Source organism: Rhinatrema bivittatum, chromosome 3 (assembly GCF_901001135.1).
Source record: "Rhinatrema bivittatum chromosome 3, aRhiBiv1.1, whole genome shotgun sequence".
Taxonomy (NCBI): Eukaryota; Metazoa; Chordata; class Amphibia; order Gymnophiona; family Rhinatrematidae; genus Rhinatrema; species Rhinatrema bivittatum.
Genome location: NC_042617.1, coordinates 463,569,308 through 463,583,064, shown reverse-complemented (window position 1 = coordinate 463,583,064; position 13,757 = coordinate 463,569,308).

Sequence of the window (13,757 nt, the reverse complement as noted above, 5' to 3'; positions counted from 1 at the left end):
CATGGACACATATTGCCACAGACTTCGTGGTAGACTTACCATCTTCAGGAGGAAACAACACCATTTGGGTAACTGTAGATTGGTTCTCGAAGATGGCTCATTTTGTGGCTCTCCCAGGCTTACTCACCATGGAGCTCGCCAAGCTATTCATTACGTACATCTTACACCTGCATGGCATGCCTAAGCACAAAGTCTCCGATCGAGGAGCCAAATTCACAGCTAATTTCTGGAAGGCACTATGTAAGAAGTTCGATATTTCCCTCGACTTCACCTCGGCATACCATCCTCAATCCAATGGGCAAACAGAGAGGATGAACAGGATACTCAAGCAGTTCATTCATGCCTATGTGAACACTCGCCAAATTGATTAGAGTGAACTGTTGCCCTGGGCAGAATTTGCCATTAATTCTCATCCATAAAATATCACCTAACAAACCCACACACAAAGTTAATTTATTAACAATTACTTAAATGTTTTTTTAAATTCTCATCCAGCAAACATCCACTGGATCAACACCATTCGAATTGGTCTACGGACGACTACCACTGCCACCTCTGCCACTTCCGTTATCAGTGTCGTCCCCGGCAGCTCAATCTACTGCCAAAGATAACCAACAACTTTGGACTCAGACAAAAGAGATGCTTGTTAAAGCAGGACTTTGAGCAAAGAAAGGATACAATGCTCATCACTGCAAGACTCCAGAATTCTAGCCTGATGATAAAGTCTGGCTTTCCATGAAGCACTTAAGAATTAAATTTCCTTCAGCTCGCTTTGCTCCTCGTTTCGTTGGACAATTTCCCATTCTCCAACAACTAGGCAATCTCACCTACAGTCTGAAGCTACCATCTACTTTAAAGATCCACAATGCATTCCACGTCTCACTATTGAAGCCATTGATCCTTAGTGAGTTCTCCAACAAGATACCTGAAGCTACACCTATAGATGCAGAAGAAGACATTGAATACAAAGTAGACGTAGTTCTTGATGTGAGAAGACGAGGCAGAGTATGGGAATACCTCCTGTCATGAGAAGGGTATGGCCCTGAAGAAAACTCTTGGACACCAATGTCTAATATCCTGGATAAAGAGATGCTACAGGACTTCCATCATTTGCATCCTCAAAAACCAAGACCTGGTAGGAGACAGCGTGGACGCCCTTTGAAGGGGGGTACTGTTGCGTCCATTGGTGCTAAACGGCTTCACCCCATTTGCCTCACCTTATTCACGGCTCCTCCTGCTTACCTGGGAAAGATGGCTATTCCCGCGTCTACAAGCCTACCTCTCTGGCGTCCCCAGACTGGCTATGGTGCAGCCTCCCGCCATTGCTCCTCCCAGGTACCTACTAGGGTGCGCACACACAACCCATGTCTTTGTACCACCCTTGCCGTGAACCTCAAGGGTGTTCCCTCATGCTGACGTTGCTCCATCCGTGTATATTACCTTCACTAATTTGCTATCTCGTTGAGATAGCAAGGAGTCAAATCATTTCTTGTCTATGCTACTCTGCTGCTTCCGTGCTGCCGCAGGAAGCACTCTCTCTACCCTTCAGGGTAACTGCTAACCTGGGTACCCGCTCCTTGGGGGCCCTCTAATTTCTTTCAGGTGCCTTACAGGGAGCAGGTTCTCGCTATTTGTGTAGTACGGGTCTAGCCCAGTGCTGTGGCTCCTCACAGGGCTCCTCCCATGAGCGTGGTCATCTCCACAGCACTCAAGGATCCACCAAAACACATGTAACCATAACAGTGTCGTGGGGCTTTTCCTGACACTGGCTTTTTAAGAAGCCCGAGGTCCGGTGCATGAGTGCCTAGGAAGTAGGATGTCAGCTGGAACTGGCAGAGTCTGGCTGCATGGAAGTAGGTGGCATCCTTCTGCATTTGAATGCAATCAACCTCCGCTCAGGGTGCATGGGGAGCCGGCAGGAAGCCCCTGGCCAAGGAGGTAAGTGCGGTAGTCCAAACATAATAGTACCCCCTCTTAAGCTCCCTCCCTGAGGGTTTGGGTTTCTTGGGGTACTGACAAAAATCTCTCAGGAGGTTGAGATCCAAGATGTTGGAGGCTGGCTCAGAAGAATTTTCTTCCTGGCCATAGTTCTTCCATGAAAGAAAGTATTCAGTTCTCTTGTCCCTATGGTGGTAGTCCAAAATCTCTTAAATTTCGTATACTGTATCTCCGTCAACATGTGGTTCAGGCAGTGCCCTAGAGGACCATGAGAATACCATTGTCATGGAGAGTGATACATGAAAGACATGAATCTTCAGTGTCGGAGGTAATTTTAATTGGTATGTGATGGTTCCAGTTGCTGGAGCATGACGTAACATAGAACTAGATGCATGGAATGGAGCCACAGGCATAAATGCAGAGTGCTCATTCACACTTTCTCTCCAATTTTATATTGGGGGGATAGTTTCTTATGGGCATTCAGAGCTTTCTTGGCCCTGTTAGCAGCTTTCTCATTCAGGTGATTGGTCCATTCCCATAGTTCATGCAATTCTTGGACGGAGACATGAGCTGCTGGAGAAGGCATAATCACAGGCAGAGGCAGGGAAGGAAGTGATTGCTTTCCCATAAACCAGCTGAAATAGAGAACTGGTGACTGTATTGATATGAGTGTTATGAGAGATCTCTGCCTATGGCAGGAGAGTGGCCCAGGTGGCCTGGCACTCGATGATGTATGAGAGGAGGAAAGTCTTGAGGGTGCGACTGGTGTGCTCTGCTTGTCCATTACCCTAGTGGTAATAGGCTGTGGTGTAATCGAGCAAAATACCAAACTTCTTGCAGAGGGAGCACCAATATCATGCAGTACGCTGGACTTCTTTACCAGACAATATGTGCCTAGTCAAGCCATGCAGGTGGAAGATATGGAGAGTGAAGAGACTCTCTAGCTCTGGTGCAAATGGGAGGCCCAGTAGAGGAACGAAATGTGCCATCTTAGAGAATCAGTCTATTACCATCCAAATCACGGTGGCGCCGTCTGAGATCAGGAGGTCCATGATAAAGTCCATGGGCAGGTGGGTACAGGGTTCCCTGAGGCCTGGCAATGGCTGAAACAGTCCCTAGGGTCAGCTATGCAGTGCTTTTTGCTGTACGCAAGTGGGGCATGAGTCAACGTAAGCCTTGATGTCTTGCTTCTTTTGGAGCCACTAGTAGTGTTGCTGAAGCCACTCAAGAATTTGTTCCCATCCGGGTGACCTGCAACATGTGAGTTGTTATGGGTCCATTTTAACTCTCATAGAGTCTAGAGGATAAAAACAACATCTTCCCTGGAGGGACAGTTACTGTAGTAGCCAAAAATATCCTGGCAGAGTTGATGTGTCTGGGAGGTTCTGGAACATCCTCCATCTGGAAAAAGCGAGAGAGGGTATGTGCCCATTGATTCTAGAGTGCTGGATGATACCGCAATTCGAAATTAAAACAAGCGAAGAACAGAGACCAAAGGTCTTGTCTTGCATTAAGCTGCTGAGCTTGATGTAGATGTTTGAGATTCTTATGGTCCGAATATATTGTTACACGGTTTTGTGCTCCTTCGAATAGGTGACACCATTCCTCAAGAGATAATTTTACAGCCAGCAGCTCTCAGTTTCTGATACTTTAATTATGCTCAGCAGGAAAAAGCTTAGAAAAGAAGAAGCATGGCTGGAGAATTAGTGTGTTGGCTAAGGACAGCCCCTATGCCCAGAGAAGAGGTATCAACTTCTAAAACAAAGGGCCATAAAGGATCTGGGTGACGCAGGCAAGGCTCATCTGTAAAGGCATTCTTTAACTTCTGAAATGTTTCTAGAGCATCAGGTGGCCAGTCTTTGGCGTTGGCACCCTTGCGGGTAAGGGCAGTGAGGGGGGCTGCTATGGATGAATAGTGTGGGATAAACTAATGATAATAATTAGAAATGCCAAAAATCTTTGTAGAACTTGGAGGCCCTCAGAACGAGGACAGTCTCTGATGGCCTTTACCTTGGCAGAGTCAATGTGAAACTATGTACCCCAGAAAGTGGAGTTCTTGTTCAAAAACACACTTTTCCAACTTGGCATAGAAATTGTTTTTCCATAGACATTAGAGAATGATATGGACATCTCTGTGGTGGGAGCTTAATGTTTGGGAAAAGACCAAGATGTCATCTTAATATATGACCACACAGGTGTACAGAAGGTCATAAAAGATCTCTTTGTCCATTTTCTGAAAAACTGCTGGGGTGTTGCAAAGCCCAAAGGGCATGACTACTTATTCATAATGTCCACCACTATTGTTAAATGCAGTTTTCTACTCGTCATCAGACTTGATAGGTATAAAGTTATATGCTCCCCTAAGGTCAGCTTTGTAAATATCTTAGCACCTTGTAGGCGATCAAAATGTTCTGTTATTAGAGGTAATGGATACTGGTCCTTCTTTGTGATTTCATTCAGGTCATGGTAGTCTATGCACAGCCTGAAGGAGCCACCTTTCTTCACGATGAAGAAGAACCCAGCGCCTGATAGAGAAGAAGATGGACGGATAAATCCACTTTCCAGTTTTTCCGTGAATGTAATCAGACATGGCCTGAGTCTCAGGAAGAGAAAGGGGATAGACCCATCTGCATGGGGACTTGGCTCCTGGGAGGAGTTCAATGCTGCAATCATAGGGGAGGTGCAGAGCAGAATTTCATTCTTTTTCTTTGAAAAGACATCTTAATAGTCTGCATAATATGGAGGAAAACCAGCACATAAAGTAGCCATGGTCATAGGATGAAGCGGTTCTATATGTTCCAAGCAGAAATCTGTGCACTTGCGGCCCCATCAAGCAATTTATAGGGTAGACCAGTCAAACTGTGGTTGATTCCGCTGGAGCCAGGGTAATCCCAGGATAATAGGGTAGATGGTCCTGGAAATCATATGCAGGCTAAGCTTTTCCAGATGTAGGAGACCGTTATGTAAGGTCACAGATACTGTAGTAGAGTAACTTGGCCTGGAAGGGGTCCCCATAGACAGAAGAGATGATTAACGAAGAAGTAATTTGGACCGTAGTTATTAAAAATTGCTCGAAGAGTTCTGTCATTATGAAGTTCCCTTCAGAGCCAGAATCCACAAATGCTTGCATGGAGAAGAATGTGGAACCCATCCCCAGGGTCATAGGAACCAGTAGTTGGGAAGCGGGAATGGTGAGGTCTAGAGTCATCTCTCCACAGGACCCTAGGCAGCGAAGTTTCTCTGACTTTAATGGACATTGAGCCAACAAGTGTCCTTAGCCAGCACAATACAGGCAAAGGCCCTGCTGCCTGCAGAGATTCCTCTCCTCTTGGGCCAGACGACAATGCCCCAGTTGCATGGTCTCTTCTAGAATAGGAGAGCTGGGTGAAAGAGCAGTCAGAGACAAATGTGGATTCTGAAACCAAGGTGCCGGTGGCACATTTCTTCATGCTGGATGGGTCTCACAAGCTGTATGTTGTAACCAGTGGTCAATTTTCCACGTCAGGATTATGAACTCCTCTAATGAAATAGGAAAGTTTTGGGCGGTAAGCTCATCCTTGATTTTCAGCAAGAAGCCTTCAAGGAATATGGTTGTCAAAGTGTTTTCTCACCAATTTAGATCAGTAGCTAGTGTCCAAAAGTCTATGGCATATTCTGCAGGGGTTTTGAAGCCTTGGCGGAGGTGGAGCAGTTTGGATGCCATAGCTGCTGCATGGCTGGGCTCCTCGAAGATGACTGTAAATTGTTCAGTGAATTGTTGCAGATTGAGCAAAAGGGGATCTCTCCATTCTCAGATCGAGATGCCCAAACCAGGGGTGGGCCATCCAGTAGGGATAGTATTTATGTTGTTTTGTCTGGTCATCTGGGAACAGGGGCACTTGCAGTTGAAAATGCATGTGGCACTGATTTAAAAATCCCTGATATTGCTTGGGGTCCCCAGCATACTGTGGTGGAGCTGGTAGCTTTGGGATCAGATGGTTAATGCTCCGCTAGGTGGTGGTGGCACCGCAACACTAGTCAGAGTGTTCAGGCGGGTGGCTAGCTGATCCATAGAGGCAGTCAGAAGCTCCAAGATTTGTTGCTGCTTGTGCAGCCTGTGGGAGAGACCCAGAATAGCCTACAAGGAAGTCAAGTCTGTTGGGTCCATAGTCTCAGCAACTTGTTGCAGTTGTGAACCCTTTGGCTGAGGCAGGATTGGCACAACATGCAGGGAGGAGCCCTGCAGGTACCCACCATCAGCAGGTGGACCCAGATGAAGCAGAGAGCCAGCTGGAGCTTTGCCTATACCAGACCTCATTCCCCTCGGGTTGAGCTTTTGGGTGTCAGTTCTAGCAGGTCTTAGGGTGGGGTCTCTGCTGATGGTAGGATTGGAGGTCCTTGAATAGCAGGGTCATGGGCAGGTAAAGGTCAGACAAGTCCAAGGTCTGGACAATGGTCAGAGGCAGGCAGAGGTTAGCATGTCCATGAGCAGACAGAAGGCAATGGCAGATAGCGGTCAAGCATATCCAGGAGCAGATAGAGATCAAAACCAGGTATCCATCTGAGTGGAGAGAAGGGACGGATAGGCAGGGCAGCAAGCAAGGTGAAGAACAAGAGGACCACATAGAAGGAGGCGAGGACTGAAGTCAAGATACAGGAACTGATGACAAGGCTGAAGACAAGATACTGGAAGCAACATGCTGGACCTGTTGTTGAGGCACCGAATGCAGGAGCGAGTGAGCCCTTTATGGGGCTTTGGCCATGACATCATCTTCTGGTGCTGCAGGGCTTTTTCTGCCATTGACCCTTTTAAGAAGGCTAAGGTCCAGCGTGCATGCGTGCCTAGGAAGCAAGACATCAGCTGGAACTGGTGGCATCTGGTCACATGGAAGTCGGCAGTGTCCTCAGCCAAGGTGGTGAGTGCAACAATACATGGCCCCTCGGACTGCCAAACATAACATTTTCTCTGCATCTGAGTACTGCGAATCAGCTTTTATATCCTATATTCAAGTTAATGAAGAAGTTAACCTGTTTCCATTTATGCTACAAATAAACTTTTCCTTGTGTAGCGAATCCACCAACATGAATGTTCTATCTTTACGGGGGTGGGGGGACCAGAAATAATATTGTGGCTTTTATCACCCCTATGGAGAGTCTAAGATGGTAGGCACCCAACCTATTTAAACTCATGCCACCATCTTAAGTTCTGGAATCTTTAGTTGATCCTATGAGTTGTATGTTTCTTTGCTGTTCCATTTTGTTCATTTTCCTAGGGAAGGATTCTGGGATCTCTGAGAATGAGACCTAGGTAAAGAAAGGAGACAGAATGCTTTCACCTATGTTGCAAAAAGCTATTCAAAGAAAGAAGTTTATAACCATGCCAAGAGGACTGCATTATTAAAGTTATTTAATGGTTGATGTCTCAACCAGTGTGTGAGTTATAATCATTGGTCATAGTCCTGCAATTGCATATAAAAGATGATACTGAAATATTTTGGGGGGAATCTTTAGATATACACATAAAAATGCCTTAAAAAATACTTGAAACGCTTATTTAAAACAGCCACTTTGATGATAATCAGGTTTAATGATGCCATCAAAAGGTTGAAAGAAAACCAACCAAAGCCATGTCTTCTAAGGACTGTCTAGGATTCCAGAAAGTCCCCAGAAGACATTGCTGAAACTGAAGTCTAAATTCCGATATCACAAGGAGCTCTCTGGAATCTGACGTCACAACGTTTCAAGAGATTAGCCTCTCTCTGCTTCAGGGATTTTAGGAGTGTCTCAGGAAAGATCATCCTCATATACTGTCCATAGATGGATTAATCTTATTATCTAGACAAAACAAATACAAAGTTGAAAGTGATGTGAATCTGTATCACTTAAACTATTATTGAAATGCTATGCAGTACTTCTTGCAGACCTGGAGAACATCATAAAGAATATGACAAATCTCAAAAGAAGAGTACAGTATATCCACCCAAAAAAATTACTTACAGGATGGAATGAAATCACTAAGTATGACTCAGCATGGTGGCAAGACAACCATTCTGGCAGTCAGCAATAAGGTTCTGTGTTGTAATGCGCTATGCACAGACTCAGATGGGGCGGCCATTTAAAATGAAAAAAGGAAGAAACCTGGGCCTGTCAATCAGACTGTTTTATAAATGAAGAAAACTGAGAGAAAATATAAATAAAACTACAATGTGTGTCAGTTAAAACGATCATTTAAACCTGTTGACATTACTGTTTGTAAGAAGAATATCCAAAAATGTTCACATTTGTTTAAGACCGATACAATGTCACCTCCCCATGGTGATAGACATATTTGCTCCAAAACTGTCCATTACAAATCTGAAAATGCTTGTTGTTAATCAATGCAATGGTGGACTATAGGGGCATGAATGCTTGTTGTGTTAAGGCAACTCCAATATTCTATTAAACACGTTTTAATTTTTCTTGTTGTGCAGCCAATATAAACCAATGGCCAGGGAAACTGGATCATATAAATTACTGTCTGTGAGTTACAATCTGTCCTGGTACAAAAATGTATCACTTGCCTTATGGTGGAGTGTTGTCATGAACCACCTTGAATTGTTAGGTAACACATATCACAAATTCCACAACAGAAATGTCCCTTATATGAGGGGTCAGGAGATATGGGTTCTGGAAGAGCAGCACAAACTACTCTGTCCCTGATGTTTGACTTGCAGGCATAAAAAAAAGTGGCAATTCTTTGAAAACAGTGTATGCTCAAGACATGCCAAAAACATTTAATAAGAGAAGATATGTTGTGGGTCATGTTGATAAATTTCAAAAAGCAAACAATATTCTCCATTGAAGGTTTAGATTTATATTGAAAGAGCTGTTCATGATCAGAGAATCTGGCTCGCAGGTAGGCATGATGAACTGTCTTCCTAGGATACCCTTGCTCCAAGTATCTATTTGACAACTCCTAAGATTGGTTCCTAAACTCATCAGTATAGCGACGTATAATCCCCTTTATACCAGCATTCTCTTATAAGCTGCTCTATAGATTGTTGAAGAATCTTTGACTCTTTTTCCATGTTTTCAATGCATACCTTTAACATTCCTCATGGACAGTGCAGGGTTCACATTATGTCATAACTTCCTCAAATTTGAATCTCATTTCTACCACCAGGTACATGGTGTGGCTATGAGGTCCCCTGCCTATATTGTGCTGCACCTGGGCACTTTGCAAGTCACTGCCCGATTAAGCCAGGAAACTCCAAGACCTAGGTCTGGTGGGAAAGGTCACCCTAAGCCGTCCCTGCACTTCTCCACAACTTCTAGTACCGGTACATCTTTCTCGATGTTGTTGCCTTCCTGGATACTGGTGCTAGTGGAAGCTTCATACATAAGTCCTTGGTCTATCACTACCAGTTACCGACAGGCCATTTGGATTCTCTGCTCTCAATTTTGGCCATATATGGAGAACCTTTGCCTGGTCATGTTACGAAAGCCACTATACCACTAACCATGCAAACAGGTATGAAGAGAAAATTAGCCTTTATGTGTTGCATAAGGCTGTCAATTCTGTCATCTTGGGCCTACCATGGTTCATACTACATCAGTCCCACATCAATTGGGCCAAGTTACAGATTGCCAAATGGAAATCTCATTGTCATGAGCAATGTCTTGCCAAAATTCCACCTATGGTGCCCATGACTGGAACAGTTACCTCAGAGCTTCCGGGTCTGCCACCACAATATACCACGGTTGGGTATCCCCACTCTCTACCCCTGAAACAGAGAATATGACCAAATATATTAAAGAGAATTTGGACAGAGACTTCATTCACCCCTCTGCATCACCTGCTGGAGCTGGATTCTTTTTCATAGGGAAGAAGGATGGGTAGCTTCTTCCCTGTATTGATTATTGTGGTCATTACCAAGAAGAACAGCTATCCTCTTCCCTTGATCTCTGATCTCTTTGACCACATTCGGGAGGTGCAGATATTTGCCATGCTGGACCTTCAGGGGGGCATACAACCAGAGAAGAAGATAAATTGAAAACCACCTTTAATAACCGCAACAGACACTATGAATACCTAGTGATGCTCTTCGGGTTGTGCAAAGCCCTCACAGTCTTCTAATTTATGGTCAACGAGATATTTTGGGATCTGCTCTACTCCCATGTGGTGGTCTAACTGGATGATATACTGGTCTTCTCTAAGTACTTGACAGAGCATCAATGCCATGTAAAACAGGTCCTCCAGAGACTCTGTGAGCATCACCTCTACATTAAGTTAGAGATGTGTACTTTGAACAGGATGAACTTCCCTTCATGGGATATATATTATTTCTCATGAAGGCCTACGTATAAACCCAGATAAGTTGAAGACCACACTAGAGTGGCCCCAGCCCATAGGCCTTAAGGCACCAAAGTGCTTCCTTGGGTTCACAAATTACTATAGACAATTTATTCATGTTTGCTCTACCTTGGCAGTTCCACTCACATGCCTTACCAAGAAAGGTTAGAACACCAAAAACTGGACCACAGATGCTATCCAAGCCTTTGAATGTTTCAGAGGAGTTCACCCTTGATCCTTGTCTGCATCACCCAGAGTCTTTCAAGCCATTCATTCTGGAGGTAGATGTGTCCACCTTCAGGATAGGCACTGTCTTCCTGCAGCATAACCATAAGGGTAGTCTCATGACCTGCTCCTACTTTTTTGAAAACATTGTCTGCTGCCAAGAAGAACTATACTATTGGAGATCGTGAGTTACTAGCAGTCAAGCTAGCCTTAGAGGAATAGTGACATCTGTTGGAAGGTGCCAGACTTCCTATAATCATCTATATGGATCACAAAATCCTGGAGCACCGGTGCAAGCACAGAGACTAAACCCTCAGCAAGCCTGCTGATTATTGTTTTTCAATTGATTTAACTTTGAGTTGTGGTACTGCCCTGCAGAGAAAAACCATTGTGCTAATGCTCTATCATTCTCCCTCGGTACTGAAGACTCTCTGGCGTCCCTGCAAGATATCATCGACCCTAGAAATACTGTGGTTGCTGCCACATTCACAGTTCCCCCTGGGAAGACTGTTGTTCCTCAGCGTTTCTGCCAGAAGGTTCTTCAGTGGGCCCATACCTCCCAGTTGGCAGATCATCCAGGTATCACCTGAAGTTAATCTTCCGACACTGCTGGTAACCTCAGATGATGACAACGTGAAATGCTAGGTACAGTCTTACCCAACGTGTGTCATCTTTGGGGGTTGTTACAGCCACTGCCAACCCCCAAGGAACCCTGGACCTTCTTGGCCACTGATTGTTTCACTGATCTTCCCCTCTCTAGTGGCAACATCACCTTCAGCACCTGATCTGGCTAAACTCTCTTTGTTCAACATACAGTATCTTTAGTCTTCATGGGCCTCCCTTTCACATTCTCTTTGACCAGGCAGTACAGTTCATGGGCTGCTTTTGTAAAAGTTTATGGAGAAAGTTTGGAATTACCTTGAATTTCACTTCAGCTTACCACCTCCAGAGCAATGGTCAAACTAAGCAAGTAAATCAGGATCTCAAGGTCTTTCTGTGAGACTAAATGAACCAGTGATAGGATAACTGGCATCTCTCCTCCCATGGACCAAATTCTGCCACAAGAACATTTCCATCAGGTCCTCTCCCTTCTATATAGTATTTGGGCTACATGACTGGATACACTCACCCCCAACAATGCCGCAGGCCCAGTAATGGCGCAGCAGGATAGGGATGTGAATCGTTTTAGGACGATTAAAATTATCGTCCGATAATTTTAATATCGTCTTAAACCGTTATGGAACACAATACAATACAGATTCTAACGATTTATCGTTATAAATCGTTAGAATCGTGAGCCGGCACACTAAAACCCCCTAAAAACCCACCCCCGACCCTTTGAATTAAATCCCCCACCCTCCCGAACCCCCCCCCAATAACTTAAATAACCTGCGGGTCCAGCGGCGGTCCGGAACGGCAGCGGTCCGGAACGGGCTCCTGCTCCTGAATCTTGTCGTCTTCAGCCGGCGCCATTTTCCAAAATGGCGCCGAAAAATGGCGGCGGCCATAGACGAAAAAGATTGGACGGCAGGAGGTCCTTCCGGACCCCCGCTGGACTTTTGGCAAGTCTCGTGGGGGTCAGGAGGCCCCCCACAAGCTGGCCAAAAGTTCCTGGAGGTCCAGCGGGGGTCAGGGAGCGATTTCCCGCCGCGAATCGTTTTCGTACGGAAAATGGCACCGGCAGGAGATCGACTGCAGGAGGTCGTTCAGCGAGGGTTCCGGCGCCTCGCTGAACGACCTCCTGCAGTCGATCTCCTGCCGGCGCCATTTTCCGTACGAAAACGATTCGCGGCGGGAAATCGCTCCCTGACCCCCGCTGGACCTCCAGGAACTTTTGGCCAGCTTGTGGGGGGCCTCCTGACCCCCACGAGACTTGCCAAAAGTCCAGCGGGGGTCCGGAAGGACCTCCTGCCGTCCAATCTTTTTCGTCTATGGCCGCCGCCATTTTTCGGCGCCATTTTGGAAAATGGCGCCGGCTGAAGACGACAAGATTCAGGAGCAGGAGCCCGTTCCGGACCGCTGCCGTTCCGGACCGCCGCTGGACCCGCAGGTTATTTAAGTTATTTGGGGGGGGTTCGGGAGGGTGGGGGATTTAATTTAAAGGGTCGGGGGTGGGTTTTAGGGGGTTTTAATGTGCCAGTTTTTCGATTTTTCGATTTTTAACGATTTTTAACGATTTTTCACGATATTTTACCCCCCCCAAACGGCAACAATACGATTCCCTCCCCCTCCCAGCCGAAATCGATCATTAAGACGATCGAGGACACGATTCACATCCCTACAGCAGGATGCCACCGTTGCCATTTCTTACAGATGCTGCTGAGGTTCCCAGGCCACCGCCTTCCCTTAGGTGCATATGTGCACATATGCACACATTATTTAGGCCCCACAATGGGAAATACTGAGTGGTGCCCTCCGATGATGTCAGGCTTACAGGCATATTTAAGCAAAGGCCTTGCAGTATTACTTCACCTCAGCAACGGGTCTCCTGCAACAGCAGTGCGTGTTGCTCCTGCATTTTCATTCCTGATTCCTTTCTGTGTTCCTGGTTCCTGTCATGCTTCATCTAGCCTTGCCTTGTCCAGCCTTCCTCATCCTGTCTATCTCATTCATTGTCTTCTGTGTGTCTCCGTCCACCCTTGGCCTAACTTCTGGATCTTGACCTCTTGCCTGGACCTGACCATGAGTGCCTGGACCTGACCACGATTGCCTGGATCTGATCACAACTGTCTGCTGCCTGGAACTGACCTCTTGCTTGCACCTGACCATATCTGTCTGCAGCCTGTCCAGAACTTGGCCTGCTTTTGCCTCCTCAAGTCTGCTGCCTGCCCTGACCCTGCCGTGCCCTCAGACTCTTACTTTCCTAATCACCCTAGGGACTCATCTAAGCCCTATTGGTTGCCAGAACCCAAGAGCTGAACCTGCAGGGGAGGCAGCTGGTATAGGTGAAGTTTCAGCCTCTCCAGCTTCAGGTCGCGTTTGCCAGCTGTCACCGTAGGCCTCATAGGTTCGCCTATGAGGCTGTATCAACTATGCCACAGCAATAAGGGCTGACACCAAAACCACCTATCACTTTATCCACTTGTTTGGTCACGAATTCCCCCAGATCTGCTCTTTTGTACTGAGAAGAATTTCACCCCCTATACTGTAATTCTCCATTGGGTTTTTGCCGCCTAAATGTATAACTCTGTATTTTTTAGCTGCCAGACCCTAGATCATGTCTCATGATCATGATCATCTCTCTCACAGTCTTACAATGACTGTTCACCCAATGATAACAGAG